Source organism: Arvicola amphibius, chromosome 6 (assembly GCF_903992535.2).
Source record: "Arvicola amphibius chromosome 6, mArvAmp1.2, whole genome shotgun sequence".
Taxonomy (NCBI): Eukaryota; Metazoa; Chordata; class Mammalia; order Rodentia; family Cricetidae; genus Arvicola; species Arvicola amphibius.
Window position 1 is genome coordinate 142,059,016 of NC_052052.2, and position 10,147 is coordinate 142,069,162.

General features: G+C 45.2%; 1 long non-coding RNA gene across 1 annotated transcript in view; it reads right to left on the bottom strand.

Moving 5' to 3' along the window:
* The window catches only part of LOC119816751, a 29,874-nt gene extending 26,534 nt beyond the window's left edge, over positions 1–3,340 (bottom strand). The window contains exon 1 of the long non-coding RNA XR_005285819.1: positions 3,230–3,340. This is a non-coding gene — a long non-coding RNA (uncharacterized LOC119816751). The remainder of the gene's footprint in view (positions 1–3,229) is intronic.
* Positions 3,341–10,147: the final 6,807 nt, after the last annotated feature.

The following is a 10,147-nucleotide window of genomic DNA, read 5'->3' on the forward strand; positions in this document are numbered from 1 at the left end:
GAGATGAGTGGTTACATGGGGAGATTCATTTAAAATTAACGAGGCGTTGGTTGCGTTTTATAAGTCTTCCTAAGGCAGCAAGTTCATAAGTGAAAGAGGTAGAGACAGAATGGCTGTTTTAACACTTACTGACCAACCCTCTGACCAAACAGGCACCCACTGGTTCTTTCTCTATCACAATAATACAAAGGCACTTGGGTCCCTTGAGCCCAGAACAGGAGAAAGGTCCCACTAATGTGCACACATCTGGGGCCAATTTACAACTACATATAGTGGTCCCAAGGACAGGTGAGTCTAGGAAGCCCGCGGGATAGCCCAGACTGCAGCTTGAGATTGAACTCTGTGCTGTCATCTCTGATCACAATGAGGTAAAGACTCTGGTAACTACAAAAACATGATTGTTTTAGTCAGGGAGGGGCCGTGTGTATGACAGTGTTCCCATAAGATTCTATTGCCCAGTAGTAGACATCTTCACTTGCTCCCAGTTCAAAGACTGGGGAAGGACCAGCGAGAGGGACTTCTATGCAGGTCTGAAAACCTGAATTCAATTCCTAGACCTCACAAGGTAGCAGTGGCAGGAGAGAACAGACTCCCAAGAATTGTCCTCCAACACACACACATATACACACACACACATACACACACACACACACAATTTTTTAAAGCCCAGAAGCAATATCACAACCATCTTAATTTGTATAAGTACATACTGTGATGGCGCACAAGAATGAAATGTAATAAAACATTGCCCCCATCCTTAAACAACCCTTGATGGCTTCATTCTGTTATCACTGCCCTTGGAGTTGGAGACAGCATGAACGCCTCACTTCAGGAATGCCAATAATTACTTGGCATGGATGGCTTCTGGAAAAGCACAGATGGTTCTAGAATCTGACTTGGAAGAGGACTGGGGTGTATCATCTCTGTCAGAGCGAATGATAAAATAGCGTGGAGTTGGGTGGCAGAAAAATGAGAAATTCAAGGTCATCCTTGGCTACACACAGAGTTCCAGGCCATTCTGAGATACATGAGAGCCAGTGTCAAAAATTAAAGTAAAATAATACAAAAAAGGTCATACCCCCTCTCTCTTTTAATATAAATGTTTGCTAGGGCCAGAAGACAGCAACTCAACCATCCGCACTGAGACATTAGACAAATAGCCTTGGCCTCGATGCCTACGGTACCTGTGATGTGCCTCACTGTTCCTGGTAAATCCATCACCAGGAGGAAGAATGCTGACACTCCCTTTTTTCTCCAAAGGGAAGAACCTACAGAGCAGAGGTAACACCCACCCTGCTTTGGGGACAGACAGAGATTGTAATAGTCTGTCCTGTCCAGGTAAGAGACAAGCCCCGCCCACTCCCTCCCCATCCTCTCAGGCAAGGGGATCTCCCTTCGCTTCCAGTCTGCACCCTTCCTTTTCTGGAGGTAGCTTTTCTTCTCCTCTCCCCTGCCCCCTTCTCTCTCTCTGTTTCTCTCTGTTTCTCTCTGTTCCTCTCTGTTTCTCTCTCTCTTTCTCTCTCTCCTTGTCCCCTTCTCCCTCCCTTTTTCCTTTCCCCTTCCCTTCCATAACCCGTAAATAAATGTCCAACCTCACTTTGCATGGCATGCCTATCCATCTCTGTCTCTCACCTGCCACAGCTCCTCATGGGACTGGCTGTCCCAGCCCACCATGGTCTCCCATCTGCCATTGCCCTAAACCACCCTCAGTGGTCTGCCTCCCCCTCAGGGACCTACAGTGTTTTATTTTTAACATTACAGAGATGAGAGGTCTGAAGGAGACATCAGGTTCTTGGCAATGAACTACAGACACAATGAAACATACTTCCAAGCTGGGTCCTGGGAGACACTTCCTTCCCCCAAAGAAGATGCTACCATCATGCTGCAGAATAGACCCAGTGGCCAAAAAGCCTTCTCCATTATAATCTTCCCACCCTGCATCTTTAGCCTTCAGGATGGAGAGGTGGGCATTCTCCTCCTCCTCCTCTCCCCTTTCCTCATCCCCCCTTTCTTCTTTCCCCTGCCTCATCAAAAGGTTAGCTCATAATAGGTCTTTGAGGTCACATGACTCAAGGCATGAAGCATACCGGGGTTGTCATTCTAAGTATAAATCTGAAAGGAACAAGAATTGAGTCAAGAGAGCCATGTAAAAAAGGGGCTTTGTCTTAGCCCTTTAACATGGGGAGCTGTGTAGGAGCAGCAGGGAGTCATGAGGCTATGCTTTCAGATGCATGAATGAAATCATCCAAGGGTAGATCTGAGGGCAGCAAGACCAGAAACCATTATGATAGGGCTAACAAGGGCTGACAGCCTGGCTCAGCCAGCCCTCCAGGATGCCACAGGGCGAGGGAGATATGAATGTGTGTGCACCTGGAGATGTGCTGAGACAATGGGCAAATACGTCAGACAGCCCCTTTCTTTAGGATCTGAGGGAGGGTTAGTGTGTGATTTGCTTGTACACTAAATACCATCATTGAGATGGTTCTTGTTAAGAAAACGAATGCTGCTGGGCAGTGGTGGTGCATGCCTTTAATCCCAGCACTCGGGAGGCAGAGGCAGGCAGATCTCTGTGAGTTCAAGGATAGCCTGGTCTACAAGAGCTAGTTCCAGGTCAGCTAAAGCTGTTATGCAGAGAAACCCTGTCTCGAAAAATAAAAATAAAAAAGCAAAACAAGAAAGGAAGGAAGGAAGGAAGGAAGGAAGGAAGGAAGGAAGGAAGAAAGAAAGAAAGAAAGAAAGAAAGAAAGAAAGAGAAAGAAAGAAGAAAACGAATGTTTCCATTGTCAACCATTTGGGGTCATAAAGAGTAGGTAGACATGGACCGAGGGAAGGAAGGGCCATCTCTGCAGGGGACCCAGGAAAGGTCCTGGAGTCTCCCATGGATACGTAGTCAAAGGGAACATGGGAGTGTGAGGTAAAGCTAGACCTGGAGCCACATTTAAGGCCTTGAGTAAATCCACTGCTGGGGTGAAAGAATTCCAAGTAAGGACATGACCTGGAAATTCCATGGTAAATGGAAAGAGAGCTAGGCAGAGCCGTAAGTGGAGCCGCTCCACGTATCCAGTGTCAATGACCCAGCCCTCCTAGGATAAGCTTGCGGAAAAAGTCATTCATTGAGGACATCCTAAATATAGAGGGAACCCTTCTAGGACCCTGAACTTCTTCCAGTCTAGATGGCAGGCACTCTTACAGCCACAGCGGTCTGAACATTACAAGAGATGTGACTTACGAAACTGAAGAAGTAGCACCGCGTACCTCCCTGGCTGGACAGTTGGTCTCTGTTCCGATGACCACTCCACTAGTAGCCCTTACGTTTTGTTGGTGCTGCTGTTTGCTTATGGGGTGGGAAGAGCAAAGTTAAGCTGAACTCAGAGAAAGAGTTTTCAGTGGACGGTCCAGAGGCACGTGTTACCTTCCAGTCCACAGTGACAATTCCAGCAGTCAAGCTGCTTGCTGGAACTTGGATCCAAGCCACCATGCAAAGGGCCGTGTGTTAAAGGCATGGTCCCCAGGCAGTCAGCTATTGGGAAGTGGTATTACCCTTGTGGCCAGATCAAGTGAAGGCTTTAAGTCATTGGAGATGTGTCCTTGAGAGTGATTGTCCCACCCTGGTGTCATCTTCTCTTTTCTTCCCTGGTCATCAGATAACCAGCTTTGTTCTCTCACCCAGCTCCAGCCATGCCATCCTGCCTCATCATAGATCCAAAAGCAATAGGGCCAAGCAGCCATGGCCTGACAGCTGTGAAACTGTGGAGCCAATAAAACCCTTTGTAATGGGCTGTTCTGTCCCTTTAAGAGATAAGCCCCACCCACTCCCCACCACCACCACCACCACCACCACCACCACCACCACCACCACCACCACCACCACGGCAGGCAGATCTTCCTTCTTGCCTGCAGCTACCCAAGAGGCAGCTGCTGCTGTGGCTCTTCCCCCCCCCCCCCCCCACCCCTCTCTCTCTGTTTCTTCTCTTCCATAACCCACCAAATAAATATCCAACTTCATTCTGCATGGCATGCCTATATATGTCTCAGTTTCTCACCCACCATGTGCTCCCTGCCTGGGACTTGTTCTCTGCCTGGAACTGGCTGCCTTCGGACTCACTGCCCGCTACCTGCCGCCGTGGGGACCAGCGGCATGGTCTCATGGTCCGCTGCCCACTGCTGCCACTCTGGGACCTGCAGCATTTCTGCCACTGCGCCCCTCGGGGACAGCACGGTATTTCACTTTTACCGTTACACCCTTACTCTTTGTAAGCTGATCAGCTCAGGTATTTGTTATGGCAGAAAGCTGGCTTAACACACTGCCAGAGAAAGCTAAACTCACAAGCTAAGAGCAGGCTGGATTCAATTCAACATGTTAAAATCCCTCCCTCAACCCAGTTCTCCCGAGTTTTATTATATATGATCAAGTGCGTTTGAATGAAACTGTCTCCAAGTCCTCATTTTTATTTCATACTGACAATATTATTTTTATCAAGCTCATATTTCAAGAAGAGTTCTTATTCTCCCGCTTTCCTGAACCAGGGGAAATTATCTCGCTTCTTCCCTTGAGCTTCAAAGAAAACCTTTCCATAACTAATGTTTATCGGCGGCACAATTTCTTCTGGGGGGAAAAAAGAGAACGAGAGAAAAAAAGCCTTGCTTGACAGAGAAGGAAAAAGAATGTCAGTGTTGGGATGCTAAAAAAAAAAACATTAAGATAAGCTTGGTGGAAGGCCTCTATTTCCAGAAGTTCTGTCCTCTGTTGTCTCCTGGGAATGGACAACTGGCTCTGGGTTGGATTGCTGCAGGCGGGGCCAGCCTGTAACCACTTCACTTCTGAATACAGGGGTATCTGGCAAAGAGTAGGGAGAGCTTACGGAACAAGGGATTGGGAGGCTGGTTAGCCAGGGCTTCCTGGAAAAATTGAAGCAATAGGATGTACACAAACAATTAGAAAAAAGGCAGGGCAGGTGAGATTTCAAAGAATCAGTTTATGTGATGATAGAGCTGGGGAACCCAAAATCTAGAGGTCAGATCAGCAGGCTAGAAGTCCCAGAAAGACTTGAGCACAATTCCTCCTTTTCCAGGAAATTGTGCTTTTGTTTTTAGTGTCCATGGTAAGTGTGTGGAGATCACCCACATACCCAAGGACAAATGAAGCCCACTGCTGGTTGGTATTAACATCTGCAAAACACCTTCCCAGTGGCCCCAAGGTGAGTGAGTGACCACATAATGGAGTAATATCTGTGGAGTTTAAATATAAAATGTCTCCAAGAATCTGTGGTGGTGGTACACACCTTCAAGGCCTTGGTTTATAGAGAGTTCTAGGACAGCTAGGGCTATACAGAGAAACCCCAACTCAAAACAAAACAAAGCAATAAGAAAACAACAAACAAAAAAAAGTGTCTTCGTGAACTCACGTGTTTGAATGCCATTTTGAAGGATTGGAATCTTTGGGAGATGGATCTCATTGAAGGAAGGGGATCACTAGGAGGGGCCCTTGAGATTTTGTAGTTTGGCCCCACTTCCTTCTACTCTCTAATAACTGACAGCAGAGACAACAGGATCGCTGCCTCACGCTCTTCCAACATGCCTCTCCTCCGTGATGAGTGGTGTCCCTTCAAACTGCAAGCTCCAAAAACTTCTCCCTCTCATAAGCTGTTTCTTTGAAGTATTTAGCCACATCAAGGAGAAAGGCAGAAATAACATATGTGCTCAGTCAAGTGGACACATACATGAAACTAACCTACCAAGGGAGTAGGAAAGGAGGTGTCCAGGAGAATTTCAAAATTTCAAATAGTAATCCCTGTCTCCTCCTTAAATGAAGTGTCTATAAAACCCCACAGTCCCGTTGTGGATGCCCCTACACTTTTCTTCTGGTCTGAAATGAATTCTGGTGAGGATTCCTGGAAAGGGAAAAAGAATGAAAAAGAGGAGACACAGGGCTAAGGGAGCAGCGCCTAAGAAACTTCTCTACAGCATCTGATAGCGAGCTTCTAAGTCTTTGTGGGGGAAGCTGCCTTGTCACCCTGAGACGGATGCAAAGCCAGTGTGGTTGCATAGAAACAAGAGCTTCCAGACGCTGAGGATCCACCGACGTCTCATGAAGCCTCTTTAACAACAACGAGAAGGCAACTGCCATAATGCTTTTCTACAGATGGGTAAACTGAGGCATCAGAAGGTCAAGCAGCTGCTCCAGCACTGTCCACACAATTAATGGGTGAGCTGGAGTGCAAACCTAACTCTATTAATCAAAACCCAGGCTCTACGCAGACGTATATGTAAGCAAATAGATGTGCTACACAGAGTAGAGCTGGGGCTCTGAGGTGCCCTACTTTAGGTCAAATGGTAAAGCAGCCTGAGAAGCATCAGAACTTTCAGAAGAATGGAAGAACAGTTTCCATTGTCTTCAAATTTGCTTCATCACTAACCCTGAGTTGCTATAGATACAGTTAATTTTCCAGAAGATCATGAATCCTCAGTTTTGTTTTGTTCCTCCCACACTCTGAACTTCCATCTAGTTCCGTAAGTCCAGTGCTGAAGTTTGTAAGAGAATGCAAAATAACATTCGGTGCACTAATGAACGCGACTGTATTAACAATGCCACACAGAATTACAGAGGTGCTGCGTTCTGCCACTGACTCATTTTGAGTGGCATTCTCCTTGCGCCCAAAGCAATAATACTTTGATTGCAAACTATTTCCCTTACCAAATATACTCCTTCCCACAGAGAACTGCTACCATGGAAATCCATGCAATAGATTCATTTTTGTGGCGCTACATATCAAAGTTGACAACCTAATTTTGACATTTGGTAAAAGTACATCTTTGTCTACATCTTCATGAGAAGATTTGCTTAGTAGCAGGGTTTTTTTTTTTTTCTCTCAGATGTTACGATGGCACATACTTTATGCTGATATCAAAAATGAGGATAAGGGATTTTGTCTTGGTTTATTTGTTTGTTGTTTATTCATCTTATTGTATGCAACTTGGACTCTTGAATGTGTTTTCACAAAGCTAAAAAGATACCAGTAATAAGATTATATATTTTTAAAATATATAATCTCAATATTATCTCAATACAGCATTTACGATTATTTATATCTCAATACAACATTTACGATTATTAATGAAATAATGATTACCAATCCGTCTTGAAAATTCCTCACCTTACACGCTCAGCACTCTCTCTGATGCCAAGCCCTTTTGCAAAGATCACTCTGAATTGGATTCAGAAGAAACAAATTAGACTTATTTCACTCCAAGAAATTGGAACCATATTCAATAAAATAAGTCCAAATTATGCTGGGAACTAGGATATGCTTGGTTCTGATTTCTTGTGACAAAATAGTTCCAGATTACATCTAAAGTACACAATATGCAGCAAATCCTCTTTATAGGTATTGCAAATATCTCCTACCTTGTGTTCTTTGCAAAAGAGATGGGGGGGAGAGAGAGAAGGGGTGGAAAATAGAGGGGATGGGAAGGCGAGAGAGAGAGAGAGAGAGAGAGAGAGAGAGAGAGAGAGAGAGAGAGAGAGAGAGAGAGAGAGAGAGAGACTGGTAACTCACCATATTACTAGGCTCTCACAGGGTAAGCTCAGTATAGAAGATCCCCTTGGACATCATCCCAAGTTGTTTATCTACGAGATCACAAAAAGAGCTAATTGTACAAGTTTCCAGGTAGCAGTCTCAGTGTGAGCTCTAGTGAATTCCCTTTAAAGATCTACTGAACATAGTGTTAACATCTCAGGATTGACAAAATAATTTATTTTACTCTCTCTACTCAAATGACAATTGCTTCAAAGTTACCCACTTTAATGTCATATATGGAGAGAACTGCGGAGAGACCTGTTCTCTAGCATGCTACGGAACTATCAGCACCTCAAAAAGCATATTTCATACGTTTTTTTAAAACATCTATTCTTGAAGGTATTGATGGGTTCAGTCTCTAGATCCTGTTCATTCTACAGCATTCTTTGTTATTATTTTGAGCTCAAGCCAAAAGCTAAATAAAAGTGATTGTCTCCACTGACTCATGCCGAGTGTCTGCACTGGGGTTTTTATTGCTATGATGAAACACCATGACCAAAAGTGACTTGGGAAGAAAAGGGTTTATTTCAGCTCACAGCTTGCAGTCCATCGCTGAGAGTGGTCAGGGCAGGAATTCAAGGCAGGAGCCTATAGGCAGGAACAGATGTGGAAGCCATGGAGAAGTGCTGCTTACCAGCTTACACCCCATGGCTTACTCAACCTGTTTCTTGTAGCACAAGAATGGTACCACACACAGTGAGCTGGGCCCTCTCACATCAATCATCAGTCAAGAAAATGTCCCACATGCTTGCCTACAGGCCAATCTGGTGGGAGCATTTTCTCAGGCGAGGTTCCTTCTTCTCTTTCAGCAAGTCCTATCACCACGCCCGACCACAACTGGCAAGGTTGCCTCTGCTCAAACGACGCTAGCTTGTGTCAGATGGCATAAAAGGAAGCAACACACGGAGGCCGTCGCAAAGACGCCTTTGTTCTACACCCATGTCAGGAGAAATAGGGCAGTTTGTCACACACTTTCCGTGTCTCTTTCCTTTAATCCATCCATCTGCCTTATGTTCCTGAGTGGTAGCAAAGCAAGTTGCAGGCTTAACCTCTGTATTTATTTACATCCCTCTTCACTGTGACCAAAAACCTGGCACAGCAATTCAAGGGAAGGTTTATTTTGGCTCACAACTTGAGGAGATACAGTCCACAGTGCCAGGGAGGGTGTGGCAGCTGATACTCACTCACGTCTCAGAAAGCAAACAAAACAGGAAGCAGGGCCTTAATATAAACCTGAAGGTCTACTCTGGGTCCCTCTACCACATGACCCACTTCCTCCAATGAGTTGGGTCCACAACCCTCTAATAAAACAGCAGCATTAGCTGTGGACCAAGTGCTCAAATGCATAAGTCAAGGGGGGCTTGTTATGCCCAAACCCCTAGACATGAATCTACACCACAAAGAATGTTGGGCTGGGAATGACACTTGGGAGTGAGAAAGAATGTACGGATATCAGTGCAGATGCTACGGATGAAGACAGACAGGTGGCCACCATGACGATCCAGAGAAAGAGATTATGGGGGCCAAAAGTCAGTTTTTCTCCTCTTAGAAAACACAGTGATTTACTTCCCACTTACTCTCCACTGCTGTAACACATTTGTCTGAAACCTGGAGAAGCCCCCTTTTGCATTGGGGTTTCATGGTCTTTTGTGGTTTGCTTTTTTTCTGGCAAACCACTAAGATTGCTTGGCTATGCACACCTTTGCTGGGCGTGGTTACCATACTGTACTATACTATAGTGCACTTGCAAAAATGTCCTTTTCTAGATGTCATGAGAGAAAGAGCCTCTATACACTGCTCTGATGTCAACTGCCTCCAAAATGCCTTAACTGTACCGACAAAAAAAAAGCATTTCTTATTTTTTTTTAACGCTGCCGTAACTGGATTGTTAGAGTAGCATCGTTAAAAGGATAATGACAGTGTTAGCCTCAAATAGATTTTCTTAAAATGATTGCTTTGCCCTGTGGGTACTGGCAAGGCAGTAGGGAAATTCTGTCAGGGTCAGCAGGTCCGTGGATGCTGCTCACCACAAGACTGTCTGATCCTTTCCCTCCTTTTCCTTATTCACACATACAATATCTAGTTTTAGATATCAATCCTTGTGCTTATGCCTTTATCATTATCCTTTTTTAATTGCCAATGCTTGTGTTTTTCCTAGTAGACCAAGAGTTGTGGTTTCATTTTTTTTTCCATCTTATGGGCGTTTTCTTATTCTGGGAGTCAAACACATTGATTTTAAGAATATCACCATCCCAGAAGTTGACAGCCGGGCTATGAAGCCACAGGTCTGCATATGGCATGCATCTTACCTTAGGGAAAGCTAAGCAGCTTGGCCAAGTCCTGTAAGCTGGTCGAGAGTGGAATCCAGCTGTTCAGGTTGCCCAGCTCACTGTTACCCCACCAGTCTGGGTCTGGAGGATGAAGACATCACCCTGGGTTCTTCGTTGGCCTGAAGCTGTACGTAGGAATCTCTGTGGAACTGAAACTTGACTCTGAAGAAGTAAGGTGTTTGAAAGAACGGGAATCTACCAAGAGGTCAAAGGTACTGACTTGACACAGAGCTCTGGAGA